At 42.5% G+C, this 17,233-nt stretch overlaps 2 protein-coding genes and 1 pseudogene across 10 annotated transcripts in view; 1 reads left to right on the forward strand and 2 right to left on the reverse strand.

Annotated features, from left to right (window-relative positions):
- LOC129479692 (uncharacterized) overlaps positions 1 to 17,233 on the reverse strand; it is a 317,480-nt gene that overhangs the window by 157,636 nt on the left and 142,611 nt on the right. The window lies entirely within an intron of this gene.
- The window catches only part of LOC129479696 (uncharacterized), an 88,461-nt gene that overhangs the window by 18,698 nt on the left and 52,530 nt on the right, over positions 1 to 17,233 (forward strand). Inside the window, exon 4 of one of the 3 annotated variants that reach the window (XR_010119800.1) lies at positions 3,627 to 3,792. The exons of 1 other annotated variant lie outside the window; for it this stretch is intronic. The gene's annotated coding sequence lies outside the window, so the exon portion shown is untranslated. Of the gene's footprint in view, positions 1 to 3,626; positions 3,793 to 4,993; positions 5,125 to 17,233 lie in introns of those variants that run through there. One more of the 3 variants, XR_008656763.1, reaches the window with a different exon arrangement.
- Positions 12,299 to 12,915, reverse strand: LOC129479695 (large ribosomal subunit protein eL15-like; annotated as a pseudogene).

A 17,233-nucleotide genomic window follows, 5' to 3' on the forward strand; every position in this document is an offset into this window, starting at 1 on the left:
ATGAGGCCAGAAAGGACATGCTCCTCTCCTTAATCTGAGAGATTAAGGAGAGTTCTGGAATGGGAAAATAACTGGATGATTAAATGTGAGGGAGTGGGAGTTTGGAAAGGACAGAGACTGTATCACAGAAGGGTAGTGGGCTTGGAGGTATGCTCATGGTTTAAAAATAATGGACAGAACTTTGTCATAACATATGAGATGGAACAGAATGGTACAGTGTCAGATTTCCCCATGGAGAGTTAGGGTAATGGTATTCTCCAGCTTCCAGGGGTCTGTGTTTTAATAGCAATGTACTACAACATCGTGGCTTGAAGCCCCTTGTTGTTGGGTGGATGTGTGAGGCCTTGGACCCTTAATATCTTCCTAAAATTATTATGCTCTAGTGGGGCTAGAATCTATGTCTCTTAACTTCCAATTTAGGACCCTTGATAACACTGTTCCCATTAGTAAGGCCATGGTGGTCAGGGCACTGGCATCCTTCCTCCACAGACAGATCATGTTTAAGAGCCATTTTCTCACCCCCTCTCCAAAGCCCATGAATTCACAGAACTCGTGACCAGGTACAGGCAGGTGAGACTATGAACCACATGATAGAGCTGCTTCTTAGACTCTCATACTCTACGGCCGAGACCTGATTATAGCCCTGAAATCATCCCTAAGTGCTCAGAGAGGAATGGAAGGAAATGGGAATTAAATATCTTGGGAATATCTTCAACCCAGGCCATTTTCTGTCAAATCTCTGCTTTAAATGATTTTCAACATTTTTCTTAAAGATATTCACAGATTCCAGTTACTCTTGCAATAAGCAATCATGCCCCAAGCCTAGGAAAGAGCCTGGCACCAAGCAGGCACTCATTAAATGTTTGCTGAGCGCTTACTGAATGCTCAAGTCTTACTACCTGGAAGTTCTTCCTTATATCCTGCCACCAATGTATTTCTTATAGTGTGGTTAGCTGATGGTTTCCGCTTCTCTAGCAACAGTTCTTAGCTTACTTGTCAAAACACACTGGTTTGCCTCATCTGTTTTGAGGTACACTGCAAGTAATTTGTTACCAATAATAAAACATCACATCTGAGAAGGTGATTTTGTAAATAGAGAAAATTCGAAAGAGTGCTTATCATAACGTCTCTCTTGCTTTACTTGCATTTCAGTTTGCTTTCTTGAGTGGGAGGGCAGTGGTAGAGTCACAGCTGGATAACAGGGGATTGTGTCACCTCTGTTAAGGCAGTGGGTGTGTTTGGAATATGTCACTTTCACCCGAGTGTCCTGACTAAGGAGAGAAACAGCTATGAGACTCACCGTTGGAACATTCGTTCCTCCACGTGGAATAGATGGCTACATCTTTAGCTTTCTCCTTGCCAGGATAAACATTCACAGGTCTGCCCAGTGGCTGGACATTCAGCACATTCCTGAAGAGAATTTTAATTGGCTGAGTGGGTCTCTGAGGACCTGCCCGCATTAGCAGGAGAGTGATTCCTGAGTGTTGCCCAAACATAGCAAGTGCAGCTGTGTCCTAACAACACAGTCCTGGGGACCTCTGAACCACATCTCCCTTCATAGCCTTGGCTATTTCAAAGAGATCATTAACAAGGTGGAATAGGGTGCCCAGAGGGTCACTGCACAATATACATTGCTACTGTCTTTTAATGGACTTTCTCCAGACATGGTGATTCTTAAACTGCAGCATCGGCAGCTGCTAAGGACAGGGAGAGCCATGCTGTCTGCAACCAGAGCCACCCTGCCAGTCCTGTTGAAGCAGATCTGAGCTTGGGCAGATGGATCAGGCTTGGAGAGGGTAGGAGGGGAAGTGGGTTTAAGGGGAGGGGGCATCAACAGAGAAGCTAGGCAGCCCTCAGAGGACTTTGTTATTGATTTAGCGTGAGGACTGAAAGTGGCAGGCAGGCAGGTGGCAGGGGCGGGCAGGAGGGGAAGACAGGTGTAGGCAATTGTGGGCAGTGATTAGCTGGGGTGGTGCAGATGTGGCTGGGGGTGTCAGCTGGTGGTGATTAGCATGGGTGCTTCTGAGAAGTGTTGCATCAGATGGTGGTTTCAGAGTCCAGATGTGAGAAGCCAGTGGTCCCTGCCTCCCCCTGCTTCTATACCCCTTTATACTCTCCCTACTATCCCAAGCATGCACTTGCACTTTCACCTTCCCTGCCACAACCACTCCTTTCTGGGCATTCCTCTCTAGGTGAAGGGCATGGACATCAGATTGTTCTCCCCTCAGTCTTCAGTTTTTCAGCTAAGTTCTGACATGATGACACAGACTGAACACCCTCAGACACTAGGCAAGACAAAATCTACATAATAGGTCAGTGCAGTCATGCTTATTCCCATGAGAAATGCACCTGGTGACAGAGGACTTTTATACCCCAGTGTCTACTTTGCCTGTCCCCGTTTTTATAACCTGCCTAAAATTTTTATTAATATAAATATTTGTATGTGATTACAATATATACAAAAAGTAAATACACCAGCATAACTCCCACCCAGATCAAGAAATAGAAAATTCCCAGCACTCCGCTGGACCCCATTCCAGCCACTAACTTCTACCTTTGTCTCCAAAAGTGATCACTTGACTTCAATCACCATAGATTCATTTTGACTGTTTTGGAACTTTATATAAATGGACGCATACACAGTACATTATGTTGTATCTACCTCTTTTTTGCTTAATAATATGTTTGTAAGCAACAGTTTGTTCTTTTTCATTGCTGCGTATTATCCTACTTCTAAGTAAATCGCAATTATCGGTTCCAGTGTTGAGAAACATTAGGGCTGTTTCTGGATTGGGGTTATATGAATAATGCTGTTCTAATCACTTTAACAGGTCATTTAGTGGTTATACACATATATTTCTATGTAGTTAACAGTGAAATTGCCAGAATCATAGGGCATGGGTATATTTAGCTTTAGTAGAAACAATTTGATAGAAAGCATTTTGCAAAATAATAGTGCCATGTCTCTGCTATCTCGGGATTGGCTTGCCCTCAGCCAGAGGCCCTGGAGCTGGTAGGAAACTAGCCACCATCAACAGCTGCCTCTCTCAGGCATTTTGTAGGACCCACTGTAGGACTTTTGCTCACCCATTTCAGCATTTGATTCCTTATATTCATCCTCTCCTAAGTCTTGGCGCTTACAGACTCTCACAGCCTATAACCATTTCAGGTGCTTCTTGCATTGATGACCCCTTTAGGTATGGCTTCTGTGACTTACTGACCAGTTTATCTGCTCAGTTAAGCTCCCAACTACACTCCTACCCCATTCCACAAAGTTGGATCAGATGCATTCCAGTTTGGGCTCCACAGAGCTGATTCAGGCCAGTGCTAGTTTCTAGTCTGTCTGTTAGAGAGTGCAGGATGATTGGAGGTGGAGCTTGTCACACAGAGAAGAGAAGCAAGTGAACTGTAAGACAGGCAAATCAATGAAATTGGCATTTTTCTTTATTAATGAGCCCAATTTGTCCTGGGTTAATGGCTATTTACAAAGTTTCAAGATGCCTAGCCCTTTGAGTTTTACAGCGTCTTGACCATACTTTCTTGATATAGTGTGTGTGCGTGCGTGCGTGTGTGTGTGTGTGTGTGTGTTGCTATCTCATAGCATCTGTTTATTTCCATGTCCGCAGCAAAGTGCTGGGCACGCAGAAGGATGATGTGATGAAGCGCCATCACATGGCTGGTAGCCTGTGGTGAGTCACTGGACTTCTCGACTCCCACCTCACTGGGGTGGAAGGAAGAGTAACCACAAGGCTCTGCAACTCGAGCTGCGCCCGCATGATTTGGAAACAATCTGTGAAGTGAGTCACATCAGTTGCAAAAACAATTAAGTCAGTGGGAAAAGAAAATCAGTAAAACTGGTTATTTGGCTTGATTAAAAGAAAGCAGTCCATTGTTTGGTTACATTTTTCACTTCCCAGCTGGTCATTGTGACACTAACTGAGGCTGGGCTTGCCTACACAAATGCTTTCAACAGTTTTGACCGAGACTATGTCTACATGGCTCTAAAACCATCTGGCAAGTTACTCAGTGGAGTCAAATAATCCATCAACTATTTGCCTCAATGGTAATTTTAGGCTCATGACCATTTTACGGAGACCCGATAGAAAACTACCATAGACATTTTCAAGAAAGACAAGACTTCGAGGGCACAATCCCAATCCTATTACATTCTGTGTCTGGGAACTCAGTGACTTCAGGCAGTTCTAGGTAATATCTGCTAGTGGGAGTGGGAGGCAGACAGGGGTTAGGCGGAGTTCAGAGCTGTGAAATGCAGAGATGATTCCCCCAAGTCATGCTGACTGAACACTTTGCTTTCACCCTAGATTGTGGAGTGAACAACCCCGAAGAAACAAACTTCTAATTCTAGCCTTTTGGAGATTATTAACCCAACTCTCAGATTTTAGAGATGAGGAAAGGGAGGCCCAGGGAGGTGAAGAAACATGTGCAGGATCAGAGAGGTGAAAAATGAGTGTTTGCTTGGCTAAGTTCAACTGTACCTACTTGTCTCCAGAGACTGCTCAGGACCTAGAACACCCTGATACAACATAGGCACTTGTCATGGAGATATTCCATCAAAAGTGGAATAGGGCATGAAGGAGAATTATCTCCTAAAAGCTGGGAAGTTTCTCCTAATCCTTTTTAGGGTACCTTCCCTGTATCCCAAATGCTCTTCAACTGCCCAGGGCTCATGTCAGTCTCCACAGAACAGTGTCCCAAGTAGAGGGGAATGTGTATGATGCCACGTTGGCTGAAGTGTGCTCTAATTGCGCAGATATTCCCATAAATGCTATTTTATTAAGCTGAGCTACACTAAATCTGTCATCTCCGTAAGTAACACCACAGCGCATCTGTAGGTAAGTTCAGAACACTGCAGTGAGCCATGCTGGGCTATTAGTTTCAATTCAGCGCTGTTACCTGTAAGTTACAGCATCTCAGGGGCAAAACTTAGGCACTGAGTTTATAAGATTTGGTTCCTTACAGATGCCTTCAGCTCTCCAAAACAACAGAAATGATCAAAGATGGAGGCAAGAAGACCAGAGAACCCTAAATATTTACTGTCTCCAATGTGTTTGGAAACAGCTTGGACCAGTGTAGAGTGCTGGAACAGAGAGTCAAGAGCATCAGGTTCGATTCCCACCGTTACAAACTGCTCAGCCTATGGAAATTACTTCATTTTTCAGGCCTCACTCTTGCCATCTTTAAAATGGCAGCACATGTACACACTCCTCCACAGTAAACACAGAGTTCCTGCAAGCCAGGACGTTAAGTACTTAGGATGAAAATGATGACGATTAAGTCTATTCTATCACTTGATCTGATTCTCTCTGACTATTCTGTAGGGGGTAATTACATGGCCTGCAGATGATCCATAATCCACCATCTTCTGGTGAAAAGAGAGGAAAGGGGGTTAATGTGTGTGTGTATATATATATATATATACACACACAACTGTACATATGCACATTAACATTAATATGTATATAATGTATATACATTTTATATACACATCAGTGTTAATATATAAAATGTATATATACATTTTATGTATATAATATATATACCTAACATATACATATACATCTATATATAATTTATAGACATTATATATACACACACATTAACCGCCTTTCCTCTTTTTCCACCAGAAGATGGTGGATTTTATATATATATGTGTGTGTGTGTGTGTGTGTATATATAAATTATATATATGCATTAATAATATATAATGTCTCTATGTATATATGTGTGTATATATAGGCATTATATATAATGTGTGTGTGTCTGCCCCAAAAGAAATTTAAAATAAGTTGATATCTAAACACATTGTTGATGAACAAGGGCGACTATCTACTTGCACTAGAGAAGCCAGACTATTGCAAATGTCTTAGCACTTCATAGTGTATTAGGAATTTTCTAGAGCGAGCTGGCAACGTTTAAATCAGATTCAGTCCCACATATTGCACTCCAAAATTGAACACGGGCTACCATGTCTGGGACAAAGCTGAGAGCGTTCAGAGGAGGCTGCCTCTGAAGGGATAAAATTGGGAGGCATTTACTTTAACACACAGGCTTTAATTAGTTGTTGCTCATTAGAGGAAATCACTTTTCATAGCTTCTAAGAAATAAGGCAAACTTTTTCAAAATTTGATTCCATATCCAGGAGAATCTCTCTCCACAGCCTTTTCGTTGAATCACTGTAAAGTCTTCTCTTGCTTTTGTTTGTTTATTAACTGGAGAGGAAAACTGAGTTTGGAAAAGGATGTTGGAGGGACACAAGTCACAAGAAAGGTTTTCTAGACCCAGGGAAAATATGCTTGAAGAAAAATGTCTCCAACTGGGGTCAGCAGACATTAAATTACAGACATGTGCATGATTTGTCCAGATCGGTTAGAGGATGTTTCTTTGCAGCAATAAAAAACAAGAGACATTAACAAGCCAATGATGTTACATAGAATTAAGTAGCATTCAAACAATGAAAGAGAAAATTAAGGAGCTAACCTTCCACTGCCCAGTTTGCACGGTCAGTAAAAATGCAAGGCTTCATTTCCACCCCATGCCTTCAATAGGAGAAAGTAACTCTGGTGGCCCATGACCATCATATGACCCTGGTCAGCTGTCCTATCAGGACCTACCTGATGGCCTTGGGTGACTTAAATGGCCAGCTAAATGCAATATGTTTTGACTGTGATTCTTGCCTGCCATGGTGGTTCCTTGTCACCTCCCTGACGCAAGCAATGCCATATATCACTGCTTTTCTGCAGGCGTGCCACCCAGATAGCATCTGAAAGATTGTAAACAGGATGATTCACAAACTGGTGGCAGCAGCTAAAAGCAGTGCAGTTCGCGACCCTCAGCACACGCCAAGATTCTAAATGGGATGTTGCAACAACAAAGCAGCCTGAAGATTCTAAAACAAGACGGTGTCACCAGGACATTCATAGGGTGCTGTAACCTGTAACTGACAAGCATACCCATCATCATTTCTCTTTGGGCATGCTGCATCCTTGCGCTCCACTCGGCCTCCTGTTGCATTGCTGCTATTTATTTGCATCTACAAGCAGGGGAGCAAGTATGCTGTGGAAATAGCCCCAGAGAGGTGTCTGATTCCCATAGGCCCTTGCAGCCAGCTACAACTGAATGATTTCCAATATCAGTTACTGAAAATTCTGACCATGATATGCAGACCATGGCAGATCTTAATGACAATAATATCATCTCACATTTTGATGGCGTTTAACAGTTTACAAAGTGCTTTCACATACATTATCACATTTAATCCCAGTGAGGTCAATAGTCTTCTTCTCCATTTTATTGGCACTTTGGTGTAGTGGAAAGAGCTGTGGAATCAGACAGACTTAAGCTCAAATTCTGGCTCTGACTACCAAACCACGGACAATTTGCATCATTTCTCTCCCTTTTCTTACCTATAGGATGAGGAATCATTTCTATATCCAAGGTTTGTGGTGAAAATTAAATAACATATGTAAAGACATACAATATAGGGCCCAATGCATAGAAGTACTCGATAACCATTAGTTTCTGTCCACTTACAAAGGAAGAAAATGAAGCTTAAGAGGTTAAGGGAGTTGCTCAAAGTAATAGCTAGTAAATGGCAGAACTGAGACTTCATTTATTTTACAAATATTATTGAACACCTACTATATGCTGGTGCCTTGGGCATAGGAAAGTGGATGAGTCATAATTCTAGTTTTTGAGATGTTCACAGTAGAGCGGTGGAATCTGAAATGCAAATAATCAATTATAATCGAGCATAATCTGAGAAGCAAAAAGTACTTAGGGAATGTCCTAAAGCCATAGGTGCACCCTAGAGTATCTACACAAGACATAACTCTGAGGAAGAGGAACCTTCCAGGAGGCAGCAGTAGAGTTACACCTGAAATAGAACGTTGGCAGGTGGATGAGGGTGAGCAAGGAGAGGAGCATTCAGGTGAAGACAACAGCGTGTGCATTCATCAGGAGGGTCAAAGGAGCCTGGCATATCCACTGCAGCACAGAAGAGAACCTGAGCAGACAGGAGAGAGAAGGGAGAGGAGGACGCAAGGAAGCAGGAGTGAGAAGAATGAAGGGGCTTGCAGGTAATGCTGAGAAGCATGCATCTTCGTCAGTCCATGCTGGCGCAAACTCTGTGATGATTTACAGAGAGAGCCAACCTGGTCAGATTTGCATTTTTGAAATTGTGGCAGTGATGCGAAAGATTGACTAGAAGAGGGGATAATGGAGGCAGTAGTTCAATGAGAGATAATTAGGCTGTGAACTAAGAAAGTGGCAGAGCAGACAATTTCAAGATGTATAGCAGAGGCAGAATTGACAGGATGTGGCCATTGATTGGATGTCAAGGCAGGAGAGACAGAGAGAACTCTAGGAGGACTCCCAGGCTATTAGCTTTGGTGGCTGGGTGAACAAAGGTGTCCCCCAATGACATAGAAGGAGAGGACATTTGAAGAGATGATAATAAATTCATGTGGACATGTTGACTCTGACAGACTCATGGATATCAAGAAGGAGGTGTTCAGTAGACAGCTAAAAATATGAGTCTGGAGTTTGGGAGAGGACTCACGATTAGATACATTGATCTAGGGATCAATAGTTTTTAGACAATGGTTGAAGCTGTTTTTTTTTATGCCGAGAGGATAGAGCAAGAAGAAAAGTGGGTCCTGGAGAACTCTAGGGAATATCAATGTTTAGGTGCTAGAATGAGGATTGTTGGAGAGATGGAACTACCAGGAGAAAGGGAGAGCTCAGAGGCCAGGGAAGGCAAGCGTCTTTTGATGATGAAAGTAGAGGAAAGTATCAAATTCCACCAAAGGATCAAAGAAGATGAGAACTGAGATATGCCTGGGGTTTGGGCAATGATAAGATCACTTTGGCAACTTCAGTTTTAGACAAAGTGGTTAAAAAAGAGGTTTTTTTTTTTTTCCATGACCCAATATAAGAAAAATATTTTAGGCCAGGCATGATGGCTCACACCTGTAATCCCAACACTTTGGGAGGCCTAGGCGGGTGGATCATCTGAGGTCAGGAGTTTGAGACCAGCCTGGCCAACGTGGTGAAACCCCGTTTCTACTAATAATACAAAATTTAGCCAGGCATGGTGGTATGTGCTTGTAGTCCCAGCTACTCGGGAGGCTGAGGGAAGAGAATCGCTTGAACCTGGGAGGCAGAGGGTGCAATGAACTGAGATTGCACCATTGCACTCCAGCCTAGGCAACAGAGTGAGACTCCATGAAAGAAAGAAAGAAAGAAAGAAAGAAAGAAAGAAAGAAAGAAAGAAAGAAAGAAAGAAAGAAAGAAAGAAAGAAAGAAAGATGGAAGGGAGGGAGGGAGGGAGGGAGGGAAGGAAGGAAGGAAGGAAAGGAAGGAAAGAAAAGAAAGAAAGGAGGGAGGGAGGGAGGGGAAGGAAGGAAAGAAAGAAAGAAAAAAAAATTTTACATTGTGACCTGAGAAAAACTTTCAAGAAACAATACTTACACTCTGACATGTCATGACATGTCATACTCCACCTATTCTATTCTATTCTATTCTATTCTATTCTATTCTATTCTATTCTATTCTATTCTATTCTATTCTATTCTATTCATTCTATTCATTCTATTTCATTCCATTCCATTCCATTCCATTCTATTCAAATGCTGCTTGGCCCTCGCTAAATTGATTTTATGACCAACTAGTGAGTTTCAATGTGCAGTTTGAAAAAACAGTGGTTTAGACAAATACAGTTTTCTCACACAAAAATTATATGGAGCAAAGTTTGGGATAGAAGAAAGAACATTGGATTTTGAGTGAAGACACCTGATTTTCAGCATGACTCATTTACTTACTGACTGTGTGACCTTAGATGTGCCCATTAACCTTTGTGTGTCTCTCTTCTATTACCTGTAAAATTCAGATAATATATCAGCTGCAAAGGGATCTTCTGGGGATCAAATGCGATAAAATGCATGAATGCAAAAAGCATATGCCTACGATAGTCCTGGTCAAACTAAAATTACCATAATCAAAGAAAGAGCAGAATGGTGCATGGTGTATCCCGGTTGGCTCTGGGTCTGTCATCTGAATCCTGGAGCCACATCTCTCCAGAACATACTGAGAACCAGAAATGGAATCAAAATAATTTAACCAATCAAAACAGGTGTTGCTGCTATATTTATAAAATTCACAAAATTTACTGACACAGAAGCCTGTGTGAAATCCCATCAGAATCATTGTAGTCTTGTTCTAATACTATTGTAGCCATGTTGATTTTCTGATTTGTATCTATGGACCTGTGTTAGAAGGACATTTAATAAAATCCTATTGGAAGAGGAGCTGATAGAGGCAAGTATTTTCACTACAGTGTGACATGACAGCAAACAGACTGCAGGGAAACAGCAAGATGAAATCATTTAATATAGGCAATATGTAAACTTCAGCAAGCCCTGGTGGTATCACTGTATTAAGGTATAATACAATAATTGATTTTTATGATTCATTCAACAAACTACTATGTTTGAGTACTCAATATATGTACTAACCTAGGTGCAAGGAAGACAAAGATAAACAGGGTATGTTTCCTAACCCTAAAAAGTGAGCACACAGATGAATGAGACAGACACATACATAGATAATTTCCACTAACATGGTACAGTGAAGAAAAATATGCATCTGAGCATGATAAGATATTAATATGTCATGAGAGAAAAGAAGAAGAGCAGCTAGCCCAAAGTGGAAGTGGAATTCAGGTAATGCTTCTTGAAGGTCATCTTGCCCCAGATGAGTCTTGATGAAGATAAAGAAAGATGGGGAAACAATTCAGAATGATGGAATAGCCTGAGAAAGGCACGAAAGTATGAAACCTTGCATAGTGTAGATAATATTTCTAGATCATAAAAAAGACAAGCACAGGCTATACTTAAGAGGTAGGTATGGTCCTCAATACTGAGAGTCTTCTATACCAGGTTAAGATGTGTAGAGGACATCCCATTGACCAGTGGAAGTCACTAATAGGGAATGATTACTCTGGAAGCCTTATGGAGGAGGAATTTAAAAATGGATTAGGCACATAAGTTAGGGAACAATTGCAGTGGTTCAGGAGAGACATGTTGAGGGCATGAATGAGGGAAGCAGTAATACGGATGAAGAAGAGGGGTTATATTTGAAAAATATTTTTGATACTATATTTAGATGTGAAGGCTGAGGCCAGGTAATAAATGCTCCACTTCAGGGACGAAAACATGACCTAGACTGCCCAACAGTATTCACTTTCTTGAGTTCATGATTGAGTTTAGAGAAATTAATACATCTCTACAAGGCATTATAATATGAGGTAGGAGATGCTAAGTGTTGAAAGAAAGGCACAGACATGTGGCTCTAGGAGTTAGAGGAAAGAGGCATAAATTCCAACTGAGAGTTTTAGGGAAGTCTTCCTGGAAGAACAGGTGTGCAAGGCAGATCTTGAAAGATGGTTAAGATTTTGCCATGAGTTGATAAGAAGAAAGTGCATTTCTGATAAAGGAACAACCTGAGAAGAGACACAGGATGAAAGATGGTGTCATTTTGAGCTAAAAACACAGACTCTGGAGTCACACAAAGTTGGGACCAAACTTTGGCTCTGTCACATTCTAATCACAAAATTGGGGATAATTTGACACTTCAGAGCCTCTGCTCCTCATTTGTACAACAGTTATAACTATCATTTATATTATGGGATTATTGTGAGGATTTTTTCCTATTAAACTTGATTTATTGATTACAATGAAATTGACTTACTGCCAAGTTTTATACTTTCATGTGTTTTTGTATCAGTAACCATCATCCTTTTTTATTCAGCTTGGAGCGTTCTCTTTAGCATTTCCTGTAAGACAGGTCTAATGTTGATGAACTCCCACAGCTTTTGTTTTTCGGAAAAAGTCCTTATCTCTCCTTCATCTCTGAATGACTACCTTGCCAGATATAGTATTCTTAGTTGGCCGTTGTTGTTGTTGTTGTTTACCTTTAGTACTTTTTTCTTCTCCTGTTTTAAAGAATTTATTTTAAACCTATTATACCACACAATATGTTTTAAACACTGACATATAACTTCCTAATAAGATAGAGCAAAGACAAAAAAAAGTTTATCTTATTAGAAACAAGATACACCATCACTTATAGTCATTGTCAAGCATTACTGCACTTTAACTTTCATAATTTGACAAAGCATTCATGAAACAATCTGCAGACTAGTTTTAACAGACAATAACACTTGTAGACAGTCATGACTGTCCTAAGTTGTTTATTAATGTAGGAATTTTATTAACTTTACTTACATTAGTGGTAACGGTACAGCTGGAAAGTATTGTGCCTTCTCCAAGTTGCCTGGTGAGAACCACCAAGAGCGTGGTGGAATTTATGGCCCTTTCCAAGGCCATGGCTCTTTCAGCCTGCAGATATCAGCCCATACATCTCCCTGTGCTTGTGAACTGGTTTGGTGATTCACTGGGTGTCAAGATTTCTTCTGATAGCTTTACGGAATGGAACAATTAGGATAACCTCCAAAAATTTGTACGTGGAATCTTCACCAACCCAGTTAGAATTCAAGACTCTTAAAGCTCCACAGTGGTGTCCAGCTTACTCCTCTGCAGTGGACTGAAGGCTTCAAGCAAACTCTAGCTGGTTAACATCATGATGGACAGGCTTGTCATAAGTTGCACCCTTAGGAACTGGGCATTTTTGGCCACCATGGTGCATATAAATCCTATATATAATGTAACTTTGCTTGGCCTTGTAGCCCAGTTGGCATGCTTTATCAGGCCAGGTGGGGTGGGGATCCCTGTGCAGAGCAGAGAGCTGGCATTACTGCCAGCAGCCGACCTTCAGAAGAAAGTGCAAGACATCAGACCGCTTGTTCCATAGCTCCTGGATGTATTTGTATGCACCCATCTTGGTTTCCCTGACGGCACCAGACAGAAAGTCTCCTTTAGTACTTTGAATATATCATCTCACTTTCTCCTGGTCTGCAAGGTTTCTGCTCAGAAATTCACAGGAAATCTTATGAGCATTCCCTTGTATGTAATTTTTGCTTTCCTCTTGCTCCTTTCAAAATTCTCTTTTGTTTTTGACTTTTGGGAGTTTGGTTATGTGACTTGGTGAAAATCTATTTACATATTTATTTATTTATTTGCTGTCTGGTCAGTAAGTTTATTGTATTTATCTGAAAAATCCTCATAGAAAATTACTTGACTTAGCTCTCAGCAGCCCACTCCTGGGCTCTAAGGAAGCCTGCCTTGTTTTGAGGTCCCTGATTTTTCTTCTAGGCAAGAGATATTTTGGGATGGTTCCACCTCTTCTTTTTAGCCTGTTTCTTAGGCTTCTTCTCATAAATTGGATTCTTTCATATAGCAGCATGAGCTTTCTTATACAACTCCTCCATCAGGTCTGGGGTTATGTTGTTCTTCATGTATTGAGAGAACTGTTTCTTATAAGCAGCTTTGTCATCTTTCATTAGGTAACACATGTAATCTGCAGCATTCTAACCAGTGATACTCTTCTGATGTATGTCAGCATTAAATTCCTTGCTTTCAGAATCATAACCAGGGAATCATTTGGTACTGTGAGGGATAGACAAGCCTCACATGAATACTCATCATGCATATATTTGTTCACATGATGGTGTCCTAAAATTTCTGTAGGCTTTCTTTACTCTTTTTCTTTTTCTTTTCCATTTTGTTCCTCTGGGCAATTTCAAATGACTTGTCTTTGAGCTCACTGATTCTTTCTTCTGTTTGATCAAATCTATCATTGAACCTCTCTATAAAATTTTTCAGATCGGCCACTGGATTCTACAGCTCCAGAATTTGTCTTTGGTCCTTTTTCATGGTTTGTACCCTTCGTTGAACCTCTCATTTAGTTTGTATATTGTTTCCCTGATTTTTGTTTCTGAATTCTCTTGTAGCTCATGTGCCTTCTTTAAGACTGTTATTTTGAATTCTTTGTCAGGAAGTCTATATATCTCCATTCTTTAGAGTCAGTTACTGGTGCTTTATTTTGTTTCTTTTGTGGGGTCATGTTTACCCGATTGTTCATGATATTTGTGGCTATGCAGTGGTGTTTGCACATTTGAGAATGCAGGCACTTATTCCAGTCTTGAGAAACTGGTGTCATCAGGAAAAGACCTTTACAAGTCAGCTCATCTAGAGATTCTAGGAAAGCCATCTGACATGATTTGTAGGTGAGCTTGCTGCTAGAGGCTTAGGCAGGCTGGTCTGATGCCTGAGTGAGCAGATGGACAGGTCTGGTGCCTGAATCCATGGTGATGAGCCTGGAACTTAGATCCACCAGGGCAGCCCTAGAGTTTGGGTCTGCTGGGGGGTGGGCCTAGAGCCTGGGTCATTGGCCTGGAGCCTGGGTCCATGAGGGTGGGCCTAACACATGTATCCACAGGGGCCAATTTCAAGCTTAGGTCCACAGGAGCTGATGTGATGCTGGGGCAGGCTTTGAACCTGACTCTGCCAGGGCTGACCAGGAGCTGGGATGGACCTGAACCCTGAGTCCGTGGGGATAAGTCTGAAGCCTGAATCTGTGAGTGCCAACCTGATCCTGGGATACAGTGGGCTTGAGTCAGTAGGGGCCAGCCTGGACCTGAGGAGGTCCTGGAAGCCAGGCCTGTGGGCCCTGACCTGGAGTATTGGTCTGTGGGGGCTGACCTGGTGCTGGGAATGTAAACCTTGGACCAGTAGGGTCAGCCTGACAGTGGGGCAGACCTGAAGTTTGAGGCAGGTCTGGAGCCTGAGTCTTTGGGGGCTGGCCCAGCAATGGGGTAAACCTGAAGGCTGAGTCTATGAGAGCTGGTCCACAGCCTGGGGCTGCTGGGGCTGACCTGGCATAAAAGTAGGCCTAGAGGCTTGGTCTGTGGTGCTGGCCTGTAATCTAGAGCCATGGGAACCTGTCTGATGCTTGGTTCGACTGGGGTGAGCCCAGTGTTGGGATGTGAGCCAAAGTCCTGTGCTTGCTTCACTCTCCTTCCCCAAGCAGAGAGCATCTCTCTGTGCTGCCTGAAGTTGGAGATGGAGTTGATGCAGGTAATGTGAAACTATCCTTACTGCCCTCTCAAGTGTGTCTTTTAAAAATCTCTGTGCTGCACCCAGGTGCTGCAATCTCTCACCTGCTTTCCTTCGCTCTGAGAAGGTATTACGCATGTATAGCTATTCAAACTAGACCAGTTTCTAAAGACTGTTTCTGTGAGAGGATGAGCACCAGAAAGTCCTATTCCACCATCTTGCTGATGTCACTCCTGTTGCAAGTATTTAATGAAGTAATGTATATACCTGTGTTTGGCTCAAAGTAAGCAATCAATACATGTTAGCTGTTATTCAATTATGATGATAAAGTAGCAGGGAGGGGAGATTAGGTCAGGAATTGTCATGGAAGGGAAATGCATATAATGCAGAACCAAATAGAGAGAGTGAAGGTGGACCAGAGAGTCTCTTAAGGCTTAGGGCTGGGATAAGAAACTTGAACTTTATTGAGATGGTGATAGGAAGCCACTGAGGATTTATGCATGGGACTGGGGAGTTGAGCTGTGTTGACTAAGATTAATCAGCAGCCATATTAAAGATGCTTTAGAGTAATGAGGGACTAAAAGAATGAAGACTATTTATAAAATTATCATAAGACTTCTTCCTTTGCCCATTGGCTGATGAAAAAAAAAACAAAGAAAAAATCATCATAAGACCTCAGATGGGAGGCAATGAAGGTCTCAATTGGTGTAGGGTTAGTAAGAAGGGAGAGGAAATCTTAAACATGTGGGAAGTTGTTACAGTGAAATAAGGGGAGCTATCAAAGATAACTAAGTTTGCAATTATGATTACTAGAATGAGAATGCATAAATATTAACAATATAGTAGCACATATTAAGAAGACTACAGGAGAAGTGGGTCAAGAAAGGAGTTATAGGAGTCAGGAAACAGAGCAAAATGGTGGTTTCAGAGACTGTCAATTGTCCCAATATTCATTCCCTTCTATGTTGTAGAGTTGGCCACCCAGCTAGAGACTTTATTTTTCAGGCTCCCTTGTAACTGGGTATTGCTATGTGATTAAGTTTCCATCAATGAGATGTGAACACAGTGATGTGTACCACTTCTCCATTGTTTCCTTAAAAAAAAAAAAAAAAAGGAGGGGTGGAGCCAAGATGGCCTAATAGGAACAGCGCTGGTCTACAGCTCCCAGCCTGAGCAACACAGAAGACGGGTGATTTCTGCATTTCTGTTAGAGGTACTGGTTTCATCTCACTAGGGAGTGCCAAACAGTGGGTGCAGGACAGTCGGTGAAGCGCACTGTGCGCGAGCCGAAGCAGGGTGAGGCATTGCCTCACTCGGGAAGCGCAAGGGGTCAGGGAGTTCCCTTTCCTAGTCAAAGAAAGGGGTAACGGACGGCACCTGGAAAATCGGGTCAGTCCCACCCTAATACTGCGCTTTTCCAATGGGCCTGGAAAACGGCACACTAGGAGATTGTGTCCCGCACCTGGCTCGGAGGGTCCTATGCCCACAGAGTCTGGCTGATTGCTAGCACAGCAGTCTGAGATCAAACTGCAAGGCATCAGAGAGGCTGGGGGAGGGGCGCCCACCATTGCCCAGGCTTGCTTAGGTAAACAAAGCAGCCAGGAAGCTCAAACTGGGTGGAGCCCACCACAGCTCAAGGAAGCCTGCCTGCCTCTGTAGGCTGCACCTCTAGGGGCAGGGCACAGACAAAAATTCAGCAGGAACCTCTGCAGACTTAAATGTCCCTGTCTGACTGACAGCTTTGAAGAGAGTAGTGGTTCTCCCAGCATGCAGCTGGAGATCTGAGAACGGACAGACTACCTCCTAAAGTGGGTCCCTCACCCCCAAGCAGCCTAACTGGGAGGCATCCCAGAGTAGGGACAGACTGACACCTCACTTGGCCGGGTACTCCTCTGAAACAAAACTTCCAGAGGAACTATCAGACAGCTGAATTTGTGGTCTCACGAAAATCTGCTGTTCTGCAGCCACCACTGCTGACACCCAGCCAAACAGCGTCTGGAGTGGACCTCTAGTAAACTCCAACAGACGTGCAGCTGAGGGTCCTGTCTGGTAGAAGGAAAACTAACAAACAGAAAGGACATCCACACCAAAAACCCATCTGTACATCACCATCATCAAAGAACAAAAGTAGATAAAACCACAAAGATGGGGAAAACACAGAGCAGAAAAACTGGAAACTCTAAAAAGCAGAGCACCTCTCC

This window comes from Symphalangus syndactylus, chromosome 3 (genome assembly GCF_028878055.3).
Source record: "Symphalangus syndactylus isolate Jambi chromosome 3, NHGRI_mSymSyn1-v2.1_pri, whole genome shotgun sequence".
NCBI lineage: Eukaryota > Metazoa > Chordata > Mammalia > Primates > Hylobatidae > Symphalangus > Symphalangus syndactylus.